At 40.5% G+C, this 27,868-nt stretch overlaps 1 protein-coding gene and 1 long non-coding RNA gene across 2 annotated transcripts in view; one reads left to right on the forward strand and one right to left on the reverse strand.

The window, feature by feature from the left end:
- Positions 1-16,331: 16,331 nt before the first annotated feature.
- On the reverse strand, positions 16,332-19,085 carry LOC148222852 (uncharacterized). The gene is made up of 2 exons (XR_015805503.1): positions 18,974-19,085; positions 16,332-18,675 (listed from the first exon to the last, which is right to left on the reverse strand). It is a non-coding gene; the product is annotated as an uncharacterized LOC148222852 (long non-coding RNA).
- Positions 19,086-19,184: 99 nt separating this feature from the next.
- RC3H1 (ring finger and CCCH-type domains 1) overlaps positions 19,185-27,868 on the forward strand; it is a 61,293-nt gene continuing 52,609 nt past the window's right edge. Inside the window, exon 1 of the mRNA XM_014886704.2 lies at positions 19,185-19,361. The gene's annotated coding sequence lies outside the window, so the exon portion shown is untranslated. The remainder of the gene's footprint in view (positions 19,362-27,868) is intronic.

The following is a 27,868-nucleotide window of genomic DNA, read 5'->3' on the forward strand; positions in this document are numbered from 1 at the left end:
CGAGTTGCTCCCACACGCATGGGGAGCGCTTGGCTTTCTCCTGGGCACTGTCCGCGCTCATGGGAACAACCGCACGATGGCACCTTCGACTTGCGACAAAAAAGGAACGCGCCGAGCCCGGCTCGAAACCACCCTAAGCGCAGAGCCGAGTTGGAAACGTCCACGCTCTCAATCAATCGCGTCAGGACAAGGTGGTTTCGCTGACCTTCCCCTTCCCAGTACAAACTTTTCTTCGCACCACACTCAAAGAGCAACAAGAACTCCGTTGCCATAAGAAAGCTTTTCACTCTCACAGAGTCCTTTCACACTTGAAAACATCTGGCAAAAAAACAGCTCACAAAAGTGCCAGCTGAGAAAGCTCTTGCTGCCTACAACTTCAACAGCACCCATCGGACTTCCAGCACACACCCTGCTATCAGCACTTTCCTTCTCAGCTCCAAGTACCATCCCAAGTCTTCAGTCTCAGAGTCAGGATCCAAAGGGAACAGCACCAAGGACTGCTCACACACTAAAGCTGCCCGGACAAAAAGCTCAAGAGCTTGGCCTTTCCATTCCTACTGACGGTTTGACAGCTCTGACCCAGAAAACTGCCTATTGGGAAAAGCCTTTAAATTCACTTAGACCATACCCAAAAGTGCCCAAATTAAGGTGCAAATGAGACCATATGTCAGTGACAATACTATGGGTTTTATTTGATAGTAAATAGGAGAGAGAGAAATAGAAAATAGGTGGAGGGGGCAGAAGAAGAGTAATAGGGACAGAATAAGGAAAATATCACCACTCTGTGGCTGCCAACAATATTCATCTTCTCCAGCTGGTCTTCTTGGTGGTGATGGTACCCCCAAAAAGCATAGAATCTGATGGGCTAATATATGCTCAGGCCAGGCAGGAAAATCCAGGCAACTCCCTGGGCAGGAGGAGTTTGCCATTATCAGACTCTGGGTTTTTTGCATCACGTGCAGCCCTGTGGTGCAAGGCTTCAGGAATGACTCTGGGGGTCACTTCAGGGAGCCTTTGATGGATTAAGGCACCCCCTCAACTGCCACTTACATGAATGTCCTGTGGATGTGGCATTCCTAGGATTGGCTGTTCCATAGACAGTTTGTGTAAGGGAGGATGGGTTCACTGCCCCTGAGCAGAGGTTACAACACACCCAAACATCCTCCCCCCAACCTCACTTGGGGGGGGGGGGTAAATGTGTACAAACCTGCTCCCAGTAAATGGGTCTGTGGGCTACAGCCTCCCCCACCCCAAAGCAAGCCAAAGATGATTGTTAGCCCAGCTGCTGAGTTTGACTCACATTTTTTTCCTTGTTTACTTGTTTTCTTTCAGGTGATTGAAGAATGGGTTTTCCCTTTATCTAATCTCAGCAGTTTGACTTTCAGTCCAAAGTCCCAGTCAGGTATCTTCAGGGAGGCTTCTTTGGCTGTAGCTTCTCTAGACAGTTTTTGTTATAATGAGCAAAACTTTCTATCAATGTTTGAGGCATGGACTGTTTCAGTCTCTGACACCTTGACTAGCCTTATTATTTTCCTTGCCTATGTCTGCTTTGCCTTGCCCTACCTACAACTTCCTTCCTTTGCTTTGCCTTGCCTACCATGCAGGCACAGCAATGCAAAACAAGTGTAGGCAACTGTGGGCAAGTCAAGGGAGAGATACACAAGGCCAGGGCAGTGAGGGGAAAGCAAATGGAGAGGGAGGTGAGAGAAGGGCCGGAAGTTCTAGGCAAGGCTGGCCACAGGAAGGTAAGGCAGTGGTGGGTAGGCCAGGCAGACACAGGAAGAGCTGGGCACGGGAAGGCGCTGGGGGAAAGCAGTAGGCAGGTCAAGGGTGGGGCATGGGCACACAGGGGAATGCAGGGCCAGAGAGGGCCAGCAGAGCATGGCCAGGAAACTGTTGGGTTGGCAAAGCAAGGCAAGTGGGAGGGTGCATTCAAGGATTGCTGGTATGTGAAAGCAGCCAGGACAGACTGCTCTGTGCAGCCTTAATCCTGCATGGGCCTTTTTTAATCAGCACTTAAAACACTCGGGCTACCTGCTTTCCTTCATGTGCAGAACTGCCATTCTGGTCCCAGAGCCCAAAGGTGAAATGTGGAGGCTTGTCCAAACTTTAGTACATGCAGGCACTGGTCCCAGACAAAAACTGCTCAGAAAGACAGGTCTGGCTGCATGGGACCTTCCCTGGGCTTCTTCTCACCTGCCTCTGAAGCACTGGGGATACATGAGAGCCATGGAAGTCTTCGGGGGAACAGACAGGGCAGGGTAAGGCTGGGACATGCCAGGAGAACAGGAGTCTTGAATTCTAGGTGGGGGAGAGGAGAGCAAAGTAATGCCAGGCAAGGAAGGGGTTCAAGGACAAGATGACAACTGGTGGCTTTGCAAGGAAAGAAAAGGGAGAGGTAGGCAAGGTAAGGAGAGTCCTAGAAGGAGAAGGAAATGAAAAGCTGGACCTGGACAAACAGCAAGAGGAAATCAGGTGGGGGATGGGTGAGCAAGTCAATGCAAGGCAGTGGAGGGAAAGGAGGCCAAGGGAAGGCTACAGACCAGACAGCAAGGCAGTGCAAGGTGTGGGGAAGAAAGGCAAAGTAAAGTAAAGGACAGGAAAGACAAGGAAATGCAAAGGAGGTGTAGGCCTGGCAAGGTAAGGCCCTGGGGAATAGAAGTAGGCAGGCTAAGGGTGGGGCATGGGCAATCTCGTTTGTTACAGGGGCAGAAAACCTTTCCACCACAGAAACTCTGGGAATAATCCATCATGCCTCAGTGTGCCACTGCTGGTCAAAGAGCTACATGATGGGGCACTGTGTCCATGGTACTCTCAGGGCTCACATAACTCCCCACCTTACAGACACCCAAATCAAGCCCACTGAAAACTCAGTTCTCCCAACAGCTCACTGAAACCCGTGACTCTATCCAGTTATGGGTTCACAACATCACACAGGCATTTCTGTCCACAGGGAGATTTGGTTTGAATCAATCCAGGAGAAAGTTGTATTTTTATAGTCTTTGGCTCTACTAAGATATTTTATGTAACACAGCAAGAATAAATTTGTTTAGACAATGATAAAGAACAGAGGGCGTAATTGTACTTTTTGCTGCTATCTTCTGTCAAATGAATGCCAGCCAAATAAATACCTCACCAAGTCTTACTGTGAAGACAGATGGCCAGAGTGGTAGACAAATTCTGAACCATGTGTCCTGGTCCATTTACATAGAGATCCTTTCCTTCAGCAGAACTTTTTTGCACTAAGGAAGGCAGGAGCCTCCCTCAGAATGGAAAATGTAAACCTGTTCCCTCTGAAATATTATAATTTTGAAATTAAGGGGGCTCTCAGGCAAAGATATGAGAATAGGAATACCAGTTCTTTACTGGTATGTGTAATAAAACAAACAAACAACAACCACTAAGGTGTTAACAACAGCCCCATCCTTTGCCAGCCCAAATCTCAGGGTGTCTCTACCCTACAGGGAAACCTCAGGTAAAGAGAGAGTAGCCAGGTGCACCCCTTCCCTGACAACTTCTGACAACTTCTTGTGTCTCTCTGAAGTATCCAGTCGTTTTTGTCTCCTACCAACACCTATGAGGGAAAAGACAATAAAAACCCAAAAAAATCCCGAAGGAGAACTCCTAAAACTCCAACACACATTTTAGAGCAGCAGGAAGATTTTGTGTAGCTAGCAAATCATTAAAAGGTGCATATTTACAGAGTTTTTACAAAAATTTACAAGAATTACAGACAAAAAACAATTTAGTAAACTGCAAATATAAATCATGTCACTTGAAAGGTGACATGAAAAGAACAAGAGGAAATTTTAAACAAGGAAGTCAGAAATAGGGCACAACCTCACATCCTTTTCTGCTCACTACAGTGTTCTAGAAGTACCTTAGAGTGCCTTGAAAGTCATGTAAGTAGAAAAGTGTGCCAAGAACAATTGTGGAAAACTGTGCTATCTGAAAATAAAAATCAGGTTTGCTTCCATGACTATTACATCTGCATACAATGCATAAGGTAAGTGTATGCTTTGTATATTCAAAAAACAATTTTAAACTATTTTCAAGTTGAAGGGACTACTTTTTATTTGTTTTGAATTACTCAGCTAAATATGGCATGCATTCAAATACTACAGATATATCATTATATAGTTACCAACTGCAAAGGAGGCAAGCATTTGGTGTCCTTAAAAAAGTAAAGGATTTTAGCTTTTGTTACTAGTCTCAAAGGTTAGAATATGCATAAAATATGCTAGCTGAGGACTTAAAATTAATAAATTATTTGCTGTAAGTAGATCAAATAACATGAGCTTTCAAAAAGAAAAAGTATTCCATTCCACATGCAAGTTCAGAAGTGAATTAATAACCCTTAAGCACAATATGGAAGAGGGATACAATGTAAAAGGTTAAGCAACACTGTTGATGGCAAAAGGCTTAACCTGCTTCACAGGAACACAGGAGATAAATTGCTATTTTTATATAAGCATAGCTATTCAGAGCTTTCCTTGAAAAATTTAAGTGACAATCATGACAGTTAAATTCTGAGCAAGCACCAGTTAACTTAAGCAAAGGGTAGCTCAACCATGGCTTATCTTTTATGTAAAAAAAGGCAACTTGACCTGTGTTTATCACATCTACTCCGTTAAAAGGCTTATTATGCCTCAGGTTCCTTTTCAGAGATACCAACTCAGGCTGTGAAACTGCATGAAAAGTATTTTGTGGCCCATTCCTTGCTGTTTTCTCATGCCAAACAGCTTAACCATTGGTGTCCCTTTTCTCTTTCTGCACTGTAGCCAGAAAGAATGCTGTATCATTGCTGACAGGCTGCTATTCTCAGAGGTGCCCAGCTCAAAGTCCCATATCATATTTAATATGGCATGACCTCAACCACTTTCAGTTTCAGCACAAGCTGCCCAGCCCTACAATTCTTTGTCCCTCCAATGGCAATGCTCTGTGGCAACTGGCATTTTTAAGTACCTGAAACTATGTAGAATTTGCACGATGAGATGATACCAAAGGAGTCACACTATCAGATTAACTAGGGCACCCAAAGCAGAGAGGGGGGAATGAGAGCACAAGAAGAGAGTACAATCTGCTTTTTTTGTTTCTTAAGCAGCAGTAAAACCAGCAACAGGGCTAGCACCTTAGAAATCAAAAATTTAACACAAATCCTCCCAGGGGTAATTCTTGCAAATAACAAAGACTTCTTTTTGTGTTTAAAGGCCTGGAATATTTTGCTTTGGAAAATCAACTCATTTTCAAATGTAACTGCAGAAGGTAGCCACTATTACTATAATTAATGCTATAACCTTTAGTGGGGCTCCATCCTTGTGATGCACATTTCAGTCCTGTTTTATAAGAAAAGAGGCATTGTTGAGTGGCTTCAGTGGAAAACATCTTAAATGTGCTGTGAATAGTATTAGGATCCAAAGGAGCAAGTATTTCAGGAAAGCCTGAGACATTGCCAGTGATGAGATCCCTTCCAACAGGTTCACTTAAGGTACTAAACGCTCCATCCAAATACTGGCAGATTAGTCAGAGGAGAAAATCGATCTTTTTCAATGGTCTTTTGGGAAGACAGGGCTTGCAGGGAATTTGGTACTTCCTGCTATATTGTATACATTTCAAGAAAGAATATTAAATATTGAAAGGACCTATGGAAGACAAAGTCATTGTGAATTATAGTCCAGTGCATGGCAGTCTCAGAAAAGAACCCATCAAAGCCCTTTAAATCCCAGCACACAAGCTGTGAGTTGGCAGTCTATGCCAGTTTTTACCAAATCACAGCAAAATGCAGATCACAAAAAGAGGCCATTAGGCCAGTTATAAGCAGTATGAAGGAGGAAAGCATCAACCCTGTTAAGTGGTATAAGAAATGTCACTATTTTTATTTATATGAGCAGAAATTTGCAATGAGTCTAGGAAAATTACAAACTAGGCAAAAGAAAAGGGGAGTGATGACTGGTCTGGGACAGCGTTTCCTGACAGGGATTTTCAAAATGTGAAGATTGTATCATCTTTTTATCCAAAGGAAGTTATTAAAATGACAGTAAGGAAACAGCATCAAATGCTAGAAAGGCTTTGGCAAGCATACTTCCAGATAGAATTGCCACTGGTACACTGAGAAAACTGACACCAATATTGTACTAAACCTCAGAAATGTCCACTGCATCGCTGCCTGGCATTCCATTAATATGCAGATAGCAGCTCTGCAACATTTCTACTGGTCACCTCCTTGGCAAACCTCTAGTTTCTTCAGTGCCAAGATTTTAGGTAGATGATCCTAGAGATACGAATGTATGGCCTTCAAGTGAAATATATTCTGGACAGAAATTCTGGTCTGAGATGTTCAGTCATTCCATTTTCTAGACAGACCAAAGAAAAAGAAAAGCAAATTATAGAGATGTACATTGGCTATTACAAAACACCTGCTGGCTTCTGAAAATAAACTAGCAGAAAATCAGCATAAATGAGACTTGAGGCAAACAACCCTTTGAAGAGAATAATGATGTGATAAATAAAAACAATACATTTCCAGGCTATCGTGGTACTTCAAATGTAAGAAAATGATTGAGAGCAGAGACAGAAATAATTGGGAAAGGTTAAAGGAATCCCAAGAAAAACAGGACCAAAAATTCTGAAAGATATTCAAAAGTGAAAGTTGCTGAAAAACAGCAAATGAGCAGTTTAAAACTTCAGGAGATCAGTGACCAATGATTTAGATAGACTATTAAAGTAATTTACAGGTGCACTTTCTGCTCTTTTTTCACGTGTCAGCATCACAGGGTGAATTGTGACCATGGAGTCAAGTTTGTTTATATTGTATTTTTAGCTTTAGGAGTGAAATACAGCAGCTGAAGTTCCCAGGAACACAGATTTGACACATTTCATTCAAGACCAATTTCAAATAATAATATTGAAAGGATAGGATTGGTCTTTTTCATTATGCTCTTCTTCTTTTACAGTCTGCTCTGATCCTGCCAAAACTTTTTAATTAGCTTCTTTCTAAAAAGAGGAAAGTCAAATTAAATTTCCCTCCCTGTTGGTGGAGGTTTAACATTTGGTTTGTTGAGCCTAAAAAATGGGACCGGAACTAGCAGGAATTACTGTATTTTAAGTTTCTGGTCCTTTAAGACCATCTCAGTTTGATAAAATCCTACATGCTATTGTCTGAAGAATATTCTGTTTCCCCTAAGACCAGATGCATGCAATTTAATCAAACTTTCTGTAATATACACCAGTAATACAAAATAGTCGCAAATAGCAGGAAGAATTATTTCACCATTTAGGGAACCAACCTTCTCACCTTCTTTTGGAGGGAGCATAATCTGGGAGATGAAGTAACAAACCTGAGAACATAAATCTCCCTGCTACTGAGAACTTGCTGACACAGGGACCACCTAAGCTCTGTGACTTTCACCTTTACATTCATTGGTCAAGGTTAGTAGCCTAAAATTTACTGGGTCAATCAAAGACTATGGCTAACCTTGTCAGAGGCCTATGAAAAGTCCAAAAATAATCTGAGTTGTTCTTAGACAATGAGAAATGGAACCAGAACTACCAATCTGGTTACTTGCAACATATCCCTGAAACTTATTGCCTTATATTCATAACTAATGCACAGCCAGCAATACAACCAGGAAAATATGAAAGTTACTGATGTCAGCAAGGGAAGGATTATAAAGAACTATTCCCATTAATCATCACATACACAGTAACTCTATCATTAAAATGTAAGCCCTTTTAGTACCACCTCCTGGAAATTTAATATTTAACAGCATTTATAAATATTCTTAGAATAGATATATGAATTTACATCTGCTTTTAAACATATATGCCTGAAAAACCCACTGATTTTTCCATTTTTTTAATCTTAGTGAGACTTTTCTCCAACAAAGAGGACACATAAGAGTTAAATTTCCATTCTGCACCTTTGCACCTTCTGGTATATAACGATTCTTGAGTGCAAGCTCTGTAATGCAGTAATAAACAGAACGAGGATGAGGATGGAGGCAATCTGAAGCACATTTTGGGATGACATTTCTTGTCTGTCAACTGAAACTTTTTCCTGAAATCTTTCCCCTTCCCTCTCATGCCAAAAAAAAAAACCAAACTAAGTCTTAAAATAGTGTGACTAGTGTGCTGGGTCACAAGCATAGAGAAAAGACAAGTGTTCTCTAATTGGAACTTATTTAAAACATCGGGTCAATCATGCAAATAAATAGTAGAGCAGATGTTTCTTGCTCTTGGACACTCTCACACATCCCACACAGTCTTAGCAGCCCAGTGTGTGTTCTGGGCAACTGAAGCATTCTCACAAAGGTATTTATGGCTGCAGATGACCTTTGGTAGGCACCTCCTCATGGGAAAAAGGTGCTTGCTGAGGTCACACAAAATAGGGTGAATATCACAAACTTGGTCTTCAGGTATATTAGCCTTAAGTGAATAAAAAGTGTATCCACAAATGGAGACATTGAAAGATGTATTCTGGTTTTATCATATTGAAATAGAAGTAAAGAGAGAAGCTCAAAGAAACATGAAGTGCTCCACTTACTAACAAAATCAATATTTGCAGCCCACAGATGCTTGCTTACTTCTATAGCAGAAGTATGCAACTCAGTTTAATAAAGTCTAGCTAAAACACATTTTACTACAAGTAAAAAGAAAGCTTAAGAGAAAAATTAAAACTTCAAGTTTAAGCATAGATTTCATGAAATAATAACATCCAAAGTCAAGTAGAAAGGAGAGGAGTAAGCATTATGGTTTTTCCCTTCACCCACACAAGTCTAGACCAAACCTTTCTTTTCTCAGCTAACAGTTCTACATATTGATATTGATTTGAAATGGTCTAATAATTTTTGTAAGATTTCTATACTGACACCTGACAAAGAACTTTTAGAAAGTGTAAAATAGTTTTAAAACCCCAAGCAAACAATCATGGGATCTTATGTGAGCACGTACCAAAAAGTTTGGAAACAATATTGTGTAGGTCAGATAGGTGCTCAAACATTATTTTAAGGAATTGTGTCATCCCTATCTCTTTCCATAGACAAAAAACCCAAATCCATTTTTCACAATTCTAGAGAAAAAAATAACTAATGCAATTTTTGGATCTATCTCTTTTCCTATTAACACCAGCAGAAACGTGACCATTTATTTGGTTGAGTGAAAACAGCCTGGTCCTATTGGTCTGGACTCCAGACCACAGGATCAGGTTGCTGAATACATCAACAAATCCCATTCATCTGTAAAAGGGCTGAATGACTTTTCAGTCACGAGTTTTCAGAATTTCAGAATGTTCCACTCTCACTAAATGAAAGCACCTCCAGATGGAGCAGAGTAAAGCTGTGAGTGAAATTAAAACCATGCTTCTACTGCAATATATAATATAGAGTAACTCATATTTTTATCTTCCTGATCCCTCAAAACGATCTAGTCTTTCACTATAGTAAAATTAGATGATTATATTTCCAAGTGCTCATTTAACATGGCTTCAAAAGCTTAAAGCTGTGTATAAATCTGGCCCATTACTATCTGTTGGTTGAGCAATTAAATTGTTTAAATTAACAGAACTGAATTTTCCTAACAGGTTGTTTTTTTCCCTCTATGTTTTATCATAATATCAAAGGGCAAGAATTTGTCTTTCTGCTTCCAAAATCTCAACGTTATTTTCCTCCTTCTTGCTTCAGGCAAGATTACTAAGGTTTTGTTACTCAAAACTTAATTGAGGCAGGAGCAATAACATTTTGTTATATTTAATTACTTTCACAGACTGAATTTTACCTTTAGCTGCCTCAAAAAAAAAGAAGTATTTTTCTATTTTACACAAAATAAATTGAGATCTGCAGTACCCACAGTCACCCAGAACTGAGTCTGAATTTAGTCCTGGATTCCTAATGAACAACTATGAAGTATTTTGACAGTTAATGATATAGTCTATAAATGAATAACCACACAAATTCAAATTGAAAGTGAGATTGTGCCTATGAGATTCAAAAAATTCCCAACATTCTTTCTGTAGAACTGAAACAATTTGTTATTCTTAGGTATTATTACTATATTTTAATGAGATATGGTATAAGCTTTTTGCATGTTGCAGGTTTACAAATTTTGGGTTTAAATTGCTTATTACTTTTGCTTGTTTCATTGAGCAATGTATCTGCTCCTTAGAACAACCTTATAGACATAAAATATCATAATAAATAAGAAAAATATAAAGACCTTTGAGGGATTACTGACAAAGATGACTCACTTCATATTAATCCAGAGAAGCAGTAAAAGAGACTGAGATAGCTTGAATGATTGAATGATAAACAGCATTATAACAATTTGTGAATTGTTGTAATTAAGAATTAAGATACAACTTAGTATTTGAGAGCCATTTCAAAACTACATCCAGGAGTTCTCTTGTGCTATATAAAAGCATAACCCCATAATATCTTTTCAATCAAAAGTTCAAAAATTTCTGCTGAGATTCTAAAAAAAGAGTAGCAGCCCTGCTGCAGCAATACACTTTTTAGAATATGATCTGTAGTTCACAAGACAGAGCTGAGGACATCTGCATAACACCATGCACATGTAGAATCCTTCTGCTACCTGTTCACATGTGCTGTGCCTTTGTGAGGAGAAGCAATGTTCCAGTCTCTCAGCAGAACACTTGCCTGCTTTCTCAGCCTCTCCTGCCTCTCCTTCTTCACTGCCCCTTGATCTCTGCTCTTCCTCTCACATATTCTCACCCTGCTTTTCTCTGGCTGTGATTACAACTCTGCAACACTTTTTTTTCTTTATTCTTAAATCTGCTATCATAGAGGCATTACTGCCATTCTGAATAGGCCCAGCCTTGGCCAGCATCATCCCCATCTTTGAAGCAACCAGGTATTGCTTTTGCCAGACATGAAGGAAGCTTCTAGCAGCTTCTCACAGAAGCCACCCTGTAACCCCTGCTATCACAAACCAGGCCCTGCAAACCCAGCACAGCTGGTTTCAGCCTCTGCCTCCCAAACCTTATGGGTTTTAGCAGCTGCACCTGAGAGATCAGGGAATGACCGTGTCTGACCTCAACTGGTTTTCAGTGTTTGACTCATCAATGTAGGGTAGAAACTGTTTTATCTTGTCTATTAACTCTGCAAATAAGTGCATACATGCCTATGTGCTTCCTGTGGAAGGAAGTCCAAGGAGAAGGTGGGGTTTGTGTATGAAAATACAGGACACTCCTTTTCTTTTCTTGCCTTTTTTTTTCCCCAGAGCACTGTGTTAATGGAAACAATAAGAAAAAGAGCTGCCTGCAAGGGTCTGTAATAAACTGCCACATAAACAACCTTTGGATATCAAATTGCTGAAGTCCAACTACATTCAAGTTGTAAAGACTGAGGACTTCAGAAGGAAGACAAAGTTATTTTATGGCTCATATTTTTCGTGCAGGTAACCTATGTCTGCCTAACAAAGCCACCAGAAGACCAGAAGCACTGGGGACAAACAGACTGAAGATACTGTGGCCTTATGTACAAGAAATTTCCCTAACAGAACAGAAAGTGTGCTTTCCAAAATAGCTGGTGTTTGTTAATAGGCTAAGACTTGTGTATTCCATGTGCCTCAATGAGCATATTAAAAAAAATCACTTCATCTCTGAGAAACTGATAGCACTTGCTAAAAATAAATTATTTTAGTATCTGAAAAATGTATACACAATGTAAGCTCTATCTGTGCTCACAGGATGTTCTGATCCTTTCACTGTTTTTTTTTTTAGCAATTATAGTAGCTTATGTAGAAAAATAACATAAAACATAGTTAACTCACCAAACCACAAATACTGTCTCTTTCTGTCTGGTAGCAAGAGCCAATTCCAATCAGTATTACTAACTTTCATTCAACTTACTGATTTCCTTCAGTAAGATCTTCCTTTTTCTTCTTCTGTAAATGCTGCTTCTCTCACGTGCTAGACTCAAAGAAAAGTAGGGAACATCATTATGGCATGTAAGATTATAAAAGCCTTCAAAGAAGCTTAAAAAAAATCTCTTATAAACAATAAAAAGATAGCAACTTCTTTTTACAAAATCTGTCTTCTTAGGCAAGTTCAAAAAAATAATAGTTGAAATGTCAAATTAAAACAAAATCCTTAAGTGTTATGTTTAATTATGTTATTCTTGATGAAAATTTACCAAAACCAGAAGAACATACACAACAGGAACAAACTGTATACTTACAATACAAAAATTTCAGTGTTTCCTTCTGAAACTGAACTGCTAGAATGATGTGAAACAGCCTTTTACCAGTAGAGTAATGGGAGGAAACTGAGGTTACTGGGCTGAAAAGAAATTTAAAATTGGAGGAGGAAATTCTTGTTAAAAAGGTGGGGGTTGTGCCTGAAAAAGAAAACATGACACGTAGAATCTGGTAAAAGACTAACAGAAATTACCATACAGCTATGATCTCCAAAAAATAATCTCAGCCTACCTAAACAAATTTTGATGGGTTTTCACTGAAAATAAAATTTTTGAACTTTATCCAGCATATGCTGCAGCTACATATATATATATATGTATATTACATATATATTTGTGTATTATAAAATTGATTTTGATTGTTTACAGATCTCTTTAGAAAAGCCACTGAGGAGTTTAAGACATGTCACTCTGCAACTTCCTGAATAACATACTTTTTAAATAAAATCTCTGAGGACTGAGATGTGAATAAGCAGCAGTTCCTTGAGATCCACACTAATATAAAAAGATCTAAACATGCTTTATGCAATTATTCATGTGTTAGGATTAGCTAACGTTGGCTCTTGATTCTCCTTGGGAATTGACAGTCCTATTTCTTGGAAGATACACTGGGGAAGCATTGTATCAGGTGCTCTCAAACCAAACCAGTACCAAACTTGGAGTCTTTATGGATAATACAAAGCAAGGATAATTCCAGGTAATCATCAGCACATTTTCTCTTACTGCAGAAATGTGATGTGATTACAGAGATGTAAGACAGTGCTAAGAGTGCTTTTCCTGGGAAATTCGATTGGAAAAATTATTCAGATGGCAGTTTAGTTTTAATGTCATTACTGTCACTTGCATGAGTGTGGAGGATGTACAAGGTCTAGTGGTTGGAATAAGAGGCCAGACCATTCTTCATCTTGCCTCTCCTTGCTATGTGAACATGAAAAGTAGCCTAACCTTTACAATTTAGCTTACCTTGCAAAACAAGAATAAGGCTATGGATTTACATGCAGCAAAGGTACTAACTGTACCTGTCTCACCTGTCTCTCATTTTCTCCCAGTTTTATAGTACATGAGCAAAGCTGCCAGAAAGAAACAAAAATTACATTGTTAATTTATGTGGTTTTCAGCTTACACACACAGAGGAATTCTTATAAAATATAATTGTCTTAATTGTTTATCATCCCAACATATGTTACCTTCCTAAGCTCACTCATTAAGAGGCTGCTGTAAAAAATTTCAACCTAAGTACCACTGGAGCAAGGAAAGGAAATAAGAGGTCACACTTTGGCTTTTCTGTTGAGACAGAATAGAAAAGGAAATCGAGCAAGGAAGTGAAGTGCAAGATAACGAGGTGGCAGCACACAGCACTTGGCAGAGGCTCCTGCCCCTGCCCAAGGGGACTCACAAGCCAAGGGGTGGTTACTTCAGCAGAGGGCACTGGAGGAACAAGGACGTGGGGTGGTACTGCCTCTGCCTAGAGGAACTACAGACTTGCTATGCTGCAAATTCTTGTACTTTCTGTTGCTTCAAAATTTTTATCCCAGAAAGAGAGGAGATGTGCTGAATGACACTGGAAGGTCTGGGATTGGAGCAAAGCAGGCAATGGCATGTAAGCAAAAAAAGCAGTAAGGAGGAGAATCTGGGGCATGTACACCTGAGTCAGCATTCTGCATCCCACAACACCAGTGGGACAAGAAGGATGATGAGATGGGATGGTTAAGGAAGTAAAACCTCTAATGAGAGATCATCTAAACAAAGTTTCTTACCTTCCTTATAATTTCTTCTTTTTCCACAGCAGCTGCAGAGGGTATATTTACACAGACCTTTGCATTCCAAGTAGGATGAAAACACAAACAATAATTGTATTGATATTCTTCAAATTTGTTATGAACAGCATCAAAGAAGTGCAAAAAATTTTAAACAAATCTGATGTTTGGTGGGCTATATAGTATTATTTATTTGTGCAAATTGTGAATTTGTGAATGCTTGGGAGAGATCCTTTCTCCCAAGGAAAAAGAGATGGAGGAACACTCATTTTACACATATGGACTTCACATTCCTTTAGATCCTCTAGGCTTCTTTTACACATGGGAAATCAAAACCCTGTGTGTTACAGTGGAGATAGTGAGTGTGCCCACAGTGTAAGGCTGTATTTTGCTATTATTGTTTTATTATTTAAAATAAGCGTATAAAACTAGCTCCAGTAGTTGCATCTGTATCCCATGGGCTTGGATGACATTCAGCATGATCTTTAATGAAAATCGGATTTTCTTTCAATGATTATGTTGGATGGATACAGTCTTCTGCTTTTGTCAATGGAATTTTATAGAAGTGTACTAATTTAGGTTTTGTTAACGTGATGGTCAATTTTTTTTAACGTGATGGTCAAGCATATACAAGTGCTAAAGATTTTCTTTTTTATTATCTGAGGTTTATGTGCAAGAATCTTCACTATGTGAAATAACAAGGACATGCTTGCAGTCACCTAGATAAGCATTTCATTTATTTCATTCTTGCCTTCCATTCTGATATCACAGGTTTTGAAATGAGAATTTTTCCATTATTATCAGCTTTACAGGTCACGTTGCTAACTAAAATAGCAAACTGAAACACTGCCAAGTCCTTTAAAAAATACACATTTCTTTTTATAAAGACAGCTATCCTGGTACCACAGTTCTAGAGCAGCTTTATATGGAAGGAGTAATATAAAAATTGAATGATGAGATGATACCATTTGACAGCTACACTGGTATTTTAGGTATTTTTCTCAGTCATAGAGACTAAAATGGGGAGTCATTTTTAATGTATAATTTGAAGAACATTATTAGTATGGCCACAAATGTCAGCTCTTAGAACCATGCCTACACATTATCCCCTTTTGGATGGGAAAAAAGAAAGAGAGAAAGGAACTGAAAATTGAGAGAGACTATATGTGGTAAAGTAAAAACTAATTCCTGTGGGGTTTTAAGGACATAAAAGAAAGAACAATGTAAACAAGTGGAGACAAATTATAGCAGATTTAATGATAAACTGAAATTATATTTGAAAACAGTAATCCTAAAGACAAATCACGTTTTGTGTTTCAAATGCTAAAGCAGTGTATCATGCAGGAAGAAATGCTGTATAACTGGGGAAAGGAGACACTAAAAGTAATCTAGGATATCTAGTGTGATCAGTTCCCAACAAGAGAACAAGCTCATCTACAGATTTCTGAACTTTCAGAAAACATAACAAAGAATAAACATTAGAAAAGCTTGACTGATGGAAGTCTAAAGAGGGGTTTGAGAATTAAAGTGCTCAAGTGTGCAGTGTTAGATAATAAGAGCCATAGGTCATTTAATATCTCACTTCTTTAAATTTCAACCATGTATTACTGTGGTAACCTGTGCTGTGATACTGAAAATCGTTGTTAGCACGTTCATACTAGTAATGGATTTAAATGTTGAGGGAAAACGTAAACTACATGGAAAATGAAATCTTCCCACAATACAGGAACCAAAAGAAAAAGAGGTAGAAGTCCCAGACTGGAATATTAAAACCCAGACTGAACAGAACATCAGAACACTGTACAAGCACTCGCTAGAAACTAGGAAGTAACAGGACTCAGGCTCTGACTATTTCTAGCTTCTGTAACTTTAAACCAAGGTTGCAAAGAACACCTACCATTTTAGCTGTTCCTAATGTCATCTTCTGCTTCTAATCAGGACACTGACAGCTCCAACAAGTTCACATTTTTACTGCAAAAAGAGGAGTCTGCAAAAGGTGGCAATTGTTGATTGAAAAGTTTCTGTGGTACAGAATATCAGAGTGGTTGGAAGCACCTTAAAGCTCATCTCGTTCCAAGTCCTGCCATAGACAGGGACAACTTCCACTAGACCAGGCTGCTCCAAGCCCTGTCGAATCGGGCCTTGGACACTTCCAATTTACACTTCATGGCGGTTTCGGTTTGAAACCAGGCAGAAACACCATTTTGTGTAGCGGTTTTGGTTCACCAATTTGAGTTTCCCAGACAATGCACCAACTTAATGTAGTGGGTTTAGTGCTGGCCAAATTGCCAGTGCACCCACTAGAATTATTTATTCATTTCGTGCTGTGAGACAGGATTACAAGGAAGGCAAAGCAGGCTCAAACTTTGAAGGGTATAAAGAAAACTTTATTAACAGAATTAAAAGAAAAATAATAAGAAAATAAGAATAAACCTTCAGAACACTTCTCCTCCCCCCCACACTCTCTTTTCTTTCTCACTGACAACGTAAAGAGACAACACCTGGGACTTTCAGTTTACCACCTCTAGAATGATCTTTCTTCGGTTTTCTTAGGAAGAGGAGTCTGTCTTGCCACGCCACGGAGACTTCTCCAGAAGAAACAATTCTCTCGTGGCTTCAATGTCACAGCGAATCAGCCACCCGGGAGATGGAAATCCTTTTGCCATGTGAAAGTCCCTCCCCTTGACTTACAGCTTTGCCCACAACTGTTTTTGAGGGCTCAATCTTTGGCTAATGGGATACCCTTTTAAGGATGAGCCCTTCAGAAGCAAAGGTTCTCTTCATCTATCTCTGAGATCATCTTCATGTCTGGGAACAAGGTCTTGTTCTTCTTCCCTGGGGGCAAAGGGTCTTCGTCACTCTTGTCTCTCCCTGTTCAAATTTCTACAGCTACTTCAACATTTGCTTGTTCAGCATGGGTGCTTTCGCTCATGTCTACAATTTGAATGCTCCAACCCCCCATGCTTTCAATGAATTACAGGGATATTTCTGTGTATCACAGTCCATCACCACGGCCTTACAAAAGAATTCCAGCCCAAATCTAAGCCATCTCCTCATTCGCCTCCCATCTGGGATTTGACTCCTTCTTTACTGACCTTCATGTCTCATGTTATTCTCTTTAGGTGGAGTTAATATGTCACCCGGGCCTGTGGACAGCTATGTGATCCGTGCCGAGTGGCGATCGGAGCTGTTTACCGTGGAGGATTTTTTTCGGCGGCCGCACTGGGTGGGGAGGGAACCCGGCCCAGGCCGGGGCTGCTCCAGGGAAGCAGCGGCCCAAGGCTCGGCCCGGGCCGGCAGCAGGGCAGGGTTTCATGTTCCAGCCGCGGCTGGGGCCCCGCCGGGCCGGGAGAGTGGAAACAGAACTCCTCTCTTCAAAAGCCAGAAGCAAGAGAGAGCTTTTTCCGGGGCTTGTTCGTTTTAAAATGTGAAATCTCACAAAGGCGTGTTCAGTTCTTTAATTGGCTTATCAGCACGTCTATTCTCAGAACCAGCCAGCAATTGGCTTTGCCAGGCACGGAGGAAGCTCTTAGCAGCTTCTCTTAGAAAATCACTTCCGTGGTTGGTTCCTTCCCTCCTCACCAAAAGTCAATTAATGCAAAACCAGCAAACACTTCTTTTCTAGCTCATAGTAAAGTTCTTGCTAAGTCAAAGATGCTCTTTGTAAACTTCTTAATATTCTGTGTTGGTAAAATGTCAATGCCTGTGTCTGTGGCTAGAAAACTGTTTTCAGAAATTAATAGCTTTTCTTATTATTATTTTATTTAAGCACTGATCCTTGATAAACATTAAAGTTGTTTTGGTGGAAAAGCCTAAATAAGAGAGATTATTTCTTTAGTAAAACAGATAGAAATAACACTTTTGGTTATCACCACATTTCTTGTAAAGTTAATGAAAATCTGTCTATCTGACAAGAGTCAGAAATGGGAGCTGAAGAATAACCTTGCCTTATGAAGTTTTTCTCCGTGTGTATGATTTCCATCATCTGTCTGCATGTCACAACCCAGCTTCCTTTTGCAGGCTGCTCTCTTGAGTCCCTGGCTCTGGGCACGGCTATTTCTGACTTGACGATGTCTTATTTAAATTGTATTTCCAGGTCATGCAACGCTGCGCTTCAAATGTTGAACTGACAATACACTGGGTGCTCCTCACAGCGTTAAGAAAGGAAAATAGAAATGCAGTGATTCCCTGCACAGCATCCCGCACAATGGCATCACAGCAGAACTGAGCCCCCAGAGCCCCTAGCTGGGCATAGACATGATAAAAAATATATGGGCAATAAAAGGGGACCACTGAATACCATTTTTTGGTCTTTAACTTAAATATGGCTTCCTTAGTATTTTACACCATATTAATGTTCTCATAAACAGGCATCAAGTGGATGTTACCTGGAAGTATCCTGATGCTAAATAATTAGCTCTTGTAACAATTTAAAACTGTCAGTCAGTACGTGCTTAGCAGATGCTACAAGTCAATGACTGCAAGACATTCTATAACTGCATTTTTAAATTTCTTCTGAATGCTAACTAGTTCTGACTGTGATACAGGAAAGCTTGGAGAGTCCCCAAACATCTTACCTGTGGTGTTGGTTAAAGCTGAGAATGATTTGTGTCCTGCAGCACACAAAGCTATGGGGAACCTTCTCCAGCACCGAGCCCCTATCTACGCCTTCACGTAGGACTGGCGGGCAAAACCCCGAAAGCTTAGCCCTGCACGGCCACGTAAGAGGAAACTTAATTTGTGTTATTTTTCCCTGAACTACGAAAAGTAACCGGCTCGAAGCAATAAGGTGTGATGGCATGAGGCAACCGCAAGATCCGCCAACAGAGGCTCCCGAGGGACAGAAAATGGCGGGCGGGGGCCCTCAGGAAGTTCCCAAGACACAGAGCGCTTCCCAGGAGCCACTCGTTATGTGAAAAGCATCGACCTCCACCCCCGAGCCCGCTAACTATGACAAGAGGAGGTGAGGGCGGGGGGGAAAGACCCCACCTGAAAGGAGGAAAGCACCTGGCACTGGAGACTGTCCCTGACGGAGCGCGAGTTACCCTCCCCGACACGGGCGACAATCCCCGCACCCTGCCCTCACAGCCACCCGGCCATGACTCGGCTCTTTCTCTCCGTCCCGGCTGCGGGGGAAGGCGGGCGCAGGAAGGGGCGGGTGGTGCGGAGAGAGAGGGAGGGAAGGAGGGAGGGAGCTAGGTGGGCGGTGAGAGGAGCAGTCGACGCACAAGATGGCCGCTGCCGGAGTGGCAGCGGGGCGGCGGCGGGCGATGGCGGCGCTGCCCCGGGGCCCGCGTGTGCTACTGGAGGAGCAGCAGCAGCAGGGCCCTGTGGCAACCCCGGTGTGCCGGAGCTGAGGGGGCCCGTGGGCGCTGTAGGAAGCCCGGCCCGCGTGGTGAGTGCGCTGCGTCCGCCGCGGGGTGCGGGGAACAATAGGGCGGGAGAGATCTGCCCGCCTTGCCGAGAGAGGAGGCGGAGGGACGGGCGCTGGGACGAGATGATCTCCAGAGGTGCTTTCTACTTCTAATAATTCTGTGACTTTGTGCCTCGCCAGGCCTCAGGCTCCTGCGGGGCTCGATTTCCGAGCGCCTCGGGCGGACGGGGAGGGACCGTGGGTCGCTGTGCCCGACGAGGGGAGGCGGAGAGGGACCGGGTCCGGCTGGGGGTGGGGAGAGGCGGCATCGCCTCAGGCTGCGGCGGCCGAGGGACAGCGGCTTTTGTGCGTCCCCTTTGCCCGCTGTTGTTTTTTCCAGGGGCTCTGCCTGCCTCTGCTTGAGAAAACTCATCTCTGTGTCGCGTTGAAAACAGAGGCAGAGGGAAAATAATGACAGAGCCCTAGCCGTCCCCGGGACACCTCTCCGCCCTGGGTTGTGGCTCTTTTGTCTGTCGCGCCTGAGGGAGCAGCGAGGTGGCCGCGGCTCCTTCTGCGTGGGGACAGACGATGGTGAAACCGCACAGGATCTCCCTGACTTGCACTAGTTTTTCCACCCTGGCATTGTTTTGGCTGTTGGATTACACCCACAGAGTGGGTAGGGTTTCATGCCGGGGGTGCGGTGTTGGTATAGCTGGGATTTAATTTGCTTTGATGGTTGGGAATGTCCTGGTGTCAGGTTTTGTCCTCAAAAGCCATTGTGAGGTCTGTCTTGTTCTAAAGCAGGGAACTGATGCAGGTTTTGGGTTTTTTTCCCTAGGAACTAGGAATGGTTTGTTTGCCTCCGTATGCTTTTTTGTCCAGAGTGTATTTTTTATTTTTATAAATTTTAGTCAAGTACGAGTGACAAATCATTTGTTCCTCCAGCAGAAGCTACGGCTTTCTGTGTGTTTTTGCCATATTGAAAATGGCTGAAGTGGGGGGAAAAATGAAAAATTTGCAAAAATAATTAAAAGGTTCAAAGTAACCTGGATTGTGGATGAGCTGCTTTAATCATTGTAACTGGTGTAGCAATGCTGTCACTTAGTGACTGCTGGAAGATAAATGCAGTTGTTAAATTCAGAATTTATACTCTATTGGCATTATTTGGCTATAGAATTGTGAGATAACACAGGAATACTATGAGGCAGAAGATAATGTATTCCTAAACTTACCTTTTCTTACTTCTTTCAGGCTTATAAGAACATGGAGGTGTTTAATTTTGTCAGCTATAAATGTCTGTATTCCTGCGTTTGAAGTCGAGGAAGCTAATATGGGACTTCATGGCTGTATAAATAGCCTGTGTTCAGGATCACTTTGTAAATTTTTGCCAGTTTCTGAGCTTCACCAGGAGCACCTTGGCCTTCTTCAGTGCATTAATACACAGTGCTGATAATGAAATTATGGTTCCCACTAACATAAATAGAAGCAGATGTTATCAGGCACCTTTTCCTTTTCCAGCAATAGCTTTGCCTTTCTGTCCTAGAAAAGGGTATGTCAAAGCAGACAGCCTGACAGGCTGCTTGGAGGGAAATTTAGAAAGGCAGGTGCCATCAGAGCACTCTGTTTTGACAGCCAGAGACTTGAGTTTGTCAATCACTTTTATGAGCAGCAGGAACCTTCATCGACATAAATGGGAAGTAACTTGTATGGTTTCTGGTGGTTTGTTATTTGTTTCTGTGAGGTTTTTTTTGTCAGCTTTGTATCCAAACTAGCTTAGTTTAAAGTGAAATATTTTAGAAATTTCTGATGGGATTGTTGTATGCTGGTTTAAATTTAGTTTTAAATTTAAAAAACGAATGTTCCAGTGAACAGGTCAATGTATGAATCTGGAAGTTGCACACATTAATATCACAGAGCTTAATTTAGGGGCATCTTGAGACGTATATTATTATATAAAAGTGCTCATGCTAAAGCAGATGAAGAGAAATAAGCAGGAATGCTTTTGGAAACTTCTGACGTGTTGCCAGTGATTCACCAGCAATCTGGGTGGAACCATTATCAATCTTGTTGATTTAAGCATCACAGAAGTTGATATTCAGTGAGTGTGTATATTAAAATAATGCTTTAATCACTTTGTATGTGGTTCAGAAGTCTTGGGTGACACTGATGCTGGCTACCTTTGATAGTGATGGCAAAAACTGACATCGCATTTAATTAGAGTCTCTATCTCTTAACTAACCAGTGCTGTAAAAAGGTGGAAATTGACCTTTCCCCGTCTGCAATATTTAGTGATAATAAGGACAATTACCGGGTTTGTTTGTTTGTTTTAATTCTACACCAAGAATTGTAATTTACATGTTGGATACCTGGGAAAAAGGAGCTTGAGCCATTTGAAAGAATTTGTGGAGTTGTATGTAGCTTTCCAGTGGTATGACATGTAAAGCTGAACTAGAAGGAAAGAACTCATCTGCATGTAGGTTCCCAGACTTCCCAATAATCTCAGAATAGTGATACAGAAGCCACTATAAGGTATCTTTTAAGCAGTTGATCTTTGTAAAACTTTTTAATTTTTTGCAAAGCCTACTCAATGTTTAAAATTCTCCCCCTGTGGATTCACTGAATCATTTTGCAGGTGAAAGTCTGTGTGGTTTTGTGATGGTTTTTCCCACACCCAGTAAATCAGGTGGTTGTTTGTTGGAGCATCTCAGGTAACATTGGCTGGTGGGCCAGAAAAACAAATCTGACTTAAAGTACACGACAGATAAACCATAGGGGAATTAGTATTTTGAAATTAATGTCTTGGACTGTACTAGATAGTGCATGTGAAACCATTATCATACAGGAATAAAGATATAATATGCTCCTGTTGTGAAAGATTATTATATAAACACACTGCACCAACTGAAATTTCAGTATGACCTTCAAGATTCCGTGTAGGCTCTGTTACAGTAATGTAGCCTGAAGTCTAGGTACTCTGCTAACTGAGAAAGAAAGCCACAGATGTTTACTTACGTTATGTTACTTTCCTTTCTATGCAGAGATTCCACTGTGTGCCCGGAATTAGGTGCAGTTTCCATCACTGAGTCTGACCAATTGTTTTACTGAAGAAGTGCATCTCTTGATAATTACCTTTTGCATCACTCTCATTTTCTTCATTACCAGTACAGTTAAAACTGAAATGGTATTAGATTTCCAAGGGCTGATTTCCTAATGAGGTTTTTTATTTGTGGAAGTGTGTTAATGGGCAAGAAGGTGCAAAAGTCCTGATGGCTTATTATAAATAGATTTTTCTGATATAAAAATAATTTCTGGTTAGAGTGCTTGAGGAAACAGCTTTGCTGTTACTGCATGGTAGCAACATATTTGGTGCTATCAGCTGGAGCAGAAAGAGATTTTGGTAATAGAAATAGTAAGAATTGTAAATCATTTGCTGTAAATGTGTGTTGTCAGAGGCAGTACCAGTTGTACGCTGCTCTGTGTTAGGAAGTGTAGAGGAGTGTGTCATGCAAGTGTGATGGGTGTCCTGGCCTCACACTGGGATGACTTTCGGATGGAGGGAGAAGGAAGCTGCAGGGGGTCTGAGGGAAACTTTCAGCAGGTAGAGATGACTTACCATCTACATCAGGGCATATATGCATATACAAAAGGGCCTGGATATCCTGTGCAGACTTCTATGAAAACTTCTGCCCCACATGCTAGGTTAGCTTTTCTTCCCCCCCAAAAAAAACCAAAACGTATTTCAGGAAGCCTAGAAACCACATAGAGAATAAGAGCTCTCTTTATCACTTGGTTGTACAAAGTAGGTAGAGGCCCACAGTGTAAGCTACCTTGTTAGAATGAAGACTTTTTTAGGAATGTGGACAAAAATCTTTGTATGAGAAAGAGATGTGAGGGGAGACAAGGGAAGAGGATTGTTTTGATGCACAAAATTATTCTTTTTTTTTTCTCATTCTGCTACATAAGAAATGGAAGATCCACAGTTAAACTGAAAAGTAGTGGAAGTGTTGCTGGAGGAACAGATCTTTCACTTGCTTCATATAGATTGTGACACAGTTGCCATGTAATTTGATGCCAGGAGCAGAGAAGAGAGTGTTTGTGTCAGGGAATACTGTGGTGAGTCTGGAATTCAATATTACAGAAGCTGGAGGATTTATTGACAGTTATACCTTCCAGCCATGGTCACGAAAACCACCATAAGGACGTGTTGTTCTTGCCTCTTGCTGAATAGACACCTCTCACTGCACATTGCTTGCAGAACCACTTATAAAAGTATTAATTTTCAATTACTGAATTTCTGGTGTTTGTGGTGTGCATGTTGTATTGATCTGAGACAGGACTGCTTCAGCTACAAGACAACTGAAGAAACAAAGTGTTTGGTGTAGCTGAAATGTGCTAGGCTGGGAAAATGAGATCTCGCAGGTGGTTCTTTATTTCTTTTAGTTTGTTTTTTGTTTTAACATGGAAAGTCTGGTTGGTCTCATCTCTCTACTATTCCAGTTTATTAGGTGTTTTTTAAATTGTCTGATTAACAGCCTGCTTTGAAAGAGTATTTAATCTTAAATTAAAATCTGGACATTCCAAATATAATTATTTTTCAGGATGCTTCCGTATTGTCAGACAGTGTCAGACAGTGTTGGTCCCCAGCTCAAAATTAGGTGCTGTATTTAGGGCAAAAGGAGTAAAGTTCAGGGAAGGTATTACACAGCGAGTTAATTGGAATTCATGCCACAGAGGATGGTCTTAATTACCTGCTTGCTGATAAACCAAGTTCTGTAGAACCCTACCAGTGTTTGGTGGATTTAACTTTGTCAGTGCTTTGTTTTTAGAGTAAACATTACTCATAGTAACTTGTCACTCTTCAGTTTTTGTAGCAATTGTGTTTGAATTAGTAACTTCTCCATGTCTTGCTGCAGTGACTGTGTAATATAAATGCCCTTCAAAAGTGACTGAAATAAAACTCTTACTGTTGACTTAGTTTTCCTGTAAGTCACATTCTTTCAGCTTGTTCTCCTTCCACCTCTGTTCCTTTTGTTAGCACTTTAGAATGGAAGTCCTTCAGGTACTATTTGATGTCAGAGCTGTACCAACAAGTGGAACTGTTAGGACTTCATTATCCAGCCACTCACAGTACAGCAAGACTAAAGTCTTTTGTCCTGTGGGTTTTGTTTTTTTTTTTTTCAATTCTGTGCTAAGATGCAAGAGCTGAAGGAGAAACCTTGAAATTAATGGAAACTAAATTGTAAAGCAACAGTAGAAAGTGAGTTTGATTAGCTTATGTGGCATTCCTGAATTGTGGCGTGTTGCATAAACATTATTTTATGACCATTAATGATTCTGGCAATTATGCAGGCCTAATGATAATTAAAGCTCACCTTTCCTGATATAAGCTGTTCTCTGAGAGGCTTAGTAGAAAAAGTTTCCCTGCCTTTATAAGTGAACATTATGCTAATAAATTCTTGAAAAATCTGCTCATGAGTCCAGTGAAACTATCATCTCTGTTTGTGGTGTGTCACAGTTTAAAATTCCTATATCATTGTATGAAAATCAAGCCTGGGTTTTGTGCCAGAGATTTAAGTGGTTTAAGGAGATAGGAAACAGCAATGTGCTGTCCTGCTTTACAATCTATGTATGGAAGAAAGAGCAGGAATTGTGAAGCAAGTCTTGGCCTCCACCCCCTACAAATGAAAAATCACAGCTATGTATGATGTTGCATATGTATTTTTGGAGCTCTGCTAGAGCAATTGTTTGTTTAACATATCATCTGGGAAGTTGTTTCTAGACGTGTCTGAGGGGCTTCATGCCAAATCACCATCCCCCTAATGTAAACAGAACTAATAAATCACATTTGAAAGATCTTGATAAATAACTGTTCATCATCATACAGAAATTGTCAATAGTCACCTGCATTGTTGTTAATTATTGTATGGGTAGACAAAATCCAGAAAGTTTTGGAAGCTTGGTCTTATTTATCAGCTCTGAAGGACAGTAATTCTTGGTCTTGCTTTGTAGGGGAGATGTGGATTTTAGATCAAAAATAGGTGAGAGCAGTACAAAGTCTCACAAAATACTAAAGCAATTGCAAAGGAAATACCACTCTCTGATGTACCTTTCCAGGCTTGAAATAACTTTAAGGCATCTATCTCTTTGCTTGCTAAAATACTCTGTTTTCTTTGTTCTTCTTTTTTCCTGGATGCATGGTTATCTTTATCTCCCCTGTTCTCTTTAATGGTATTCTCTATTTTTCTTCTATTTTTTTTTTTTTCCCATTTAACTTTGTTCTAGTCTGAGCCACTCATCAATTCAGCCAGCTAATGCAGGTAGCAAAGATGGCTGATTGCCTCTTAGTTTCATTGCTTTATAGTTCAGAGTTGCGGGATAGGTGGTTTGGATAATGGAGCAACCTGTGGTACTATTTATTCTTAGACTTTACTGAGGACTGTCAAAACATCAGTGCTTCCTCTGGAACCGATGGGAAGTTAGGGAGCACTGCGACCACTGTGTTGTGGATTTGAAAGAGAGATGGAGAAAGATGAAAATAAGTTAGGCTAAACTGGCCTGATGAGATGGACTGGGTTAGTTAAACCAATGGTAACGACTCAGGCTGTCCTTCCTGTTTTATGAGTCATTCTGCCATTTAATTGTGTGAGAAGGCCTCCTGTAGTATTAATTAAAAAGGAGGCCTTAGTGCTTCAAAAACCTATAGTCAATTTTAATTTTAGTCTTCGTTGTTTAAACTAGGCCTTTTGAATAGAAGCCTTGACACTGTAACTACTTTGTAATCATAACAGTGGAAAGAAAATGTTATTCAGGAGAGTGAGAATTGCTTAAACTTTGGTTGCTTGGAGTAGACCAGACTATTTAAAATGTAACTGGTTTGTTGCCAGCTCTTGTCAGATTCTGCTGAAGAGATGTGAGCCAGCAGGATTGTCTTCTGGACTGGCTAACCTGTATGTGGATTGTTAGTTTCCTGTACTTGTGTGCTGTATTTAATGCTAGCTGAATGTACCTCTTCCATGCTACCTTTTAATTCACTCTTTTGTAGTTTATACAAATACATTTATTGGTTTGGAGATATCTTGCTTTGATTCCATCTGGTTTTGTCCCCTGAACATTTTATTCCATTTTTAGGATGTACTTGTGTTAAGAATCTTCATGGACATGAGTAATTTCGGTGCACAGAAGAGGTGCTCAGAGTAAGGGTTGGCTGTGCTGGGAAACCCTCTAAATCATCCCATCTCTGTTTTTTTATAAGAGGTTCCCTGTTGATAACAGTATGAGAGTGGAAGTATGTGGAATAACCTGGTTCTAACTTGTGCCAAAATGCATTGGGAAACTGATCTTTTCAGTTTTCCCTTCAGTGATGCTGCTTAGCATTTTACTGGTAACCTGCCTGGAGGCATAAAGGTTCTGTTGGAGTGTAAGGTACTTCTTCTTTTTATTAAAATAATCAAGTGAAAGGCTGTGAAAAGCTCTCAAACACCTTAACTGGGAAGCAAAAAGGCACAGTCCAGTTGGTTGCAAATCAAAATAAATTCCTTAAGTTATACTTGTACTAAATTTACCCCTTTTCTCTAATTATTACTAGACTTAAGACATATCTTCTATCTGAGCAGTGTGATTTTTGCAGAATATATTCTTAGTGGGGGGAAACGTGGCAAAATTTTAATCTGTCCTTAATGTGTGATGTTCTTTCTCATTTCTGTAGCATTTACAAAAAGGAAAAAATAAAAATAGGACTAATAAGATGGCATCAACACTGGCAAGTAGCTTTCAGGCTTTTTTTTTTTTTCTTTTAGCATTCATTCCTTTACCAGGAGTATTGGAAATTGATCGGTTAAGGCAGAATAACCAAAGTGTCAACGTCGATACTGTGGTTCATAGAAGTGTAATATTTCCCTCTTGATTTTCTGTAAATCTGAGCATTTACATGACCTCAGCAGAGGTCTTTAGTAAGCTTCTCTGGTCACTCCTTTCTCAGTGGAACTTTTCTGTCAAATACTTCTAACAAAATAGCCCTCAAGAGCTGGGTGGGGATGTCTGTGGGTGTGTTTGTGAGGAGAATTGTATGCTTACTGCAGTTTTTAGATTCACTAGGCCGGTTGAGAATAGAACTTGAGCTCAGTCACATTGAAGCTTGGTCATGATGTAGGTGATTTCAGGACACACCAGGAAGAAAGGTTTCCACAGAAATCTTTGGTATTGGTATTTAATGACATGATGATGTGGCTATTGCACTGGGCAGTGCAGGAGAGGAAAGGGGTGTGGAGTCAGGGTTACTCACCAGGTATTCAAACAGTCACACGTATATTTTAGCTAAAATCTCGATTGAAAAAAAAAAAAACCAACCCAACATTCTACAGAGTCTTCCTATGAGTAATACAGGTATTCACCTGATAACGTGACTTGTCCTTTCCCAGGAGAGGGGGTGGGGGAAAAAGCCCTTGCTTATTTACTAGTTCATGTGACAGTAATTGGAAGCCTTCAGGAAGGGGAAGTTAATGACAGCAATTCTTTCCTTCAAGCATGTCTGATAATTCATTAATGTAATT

Source organism: Sturnus vulgaris, chromosome 9 (assembly GCF_052056855.1).
Source record: "Sturnus vulgaris isolate bStuVul1 chromosome 9, bStuVul1.hap1, whole genome shotgun sequence".
Lineage (NCBI taxonomy): Eukaryota > Metazoa > Chordata > Aves > Passeriformes > Sturnidae > Sturnus > Sturnus vulgaris.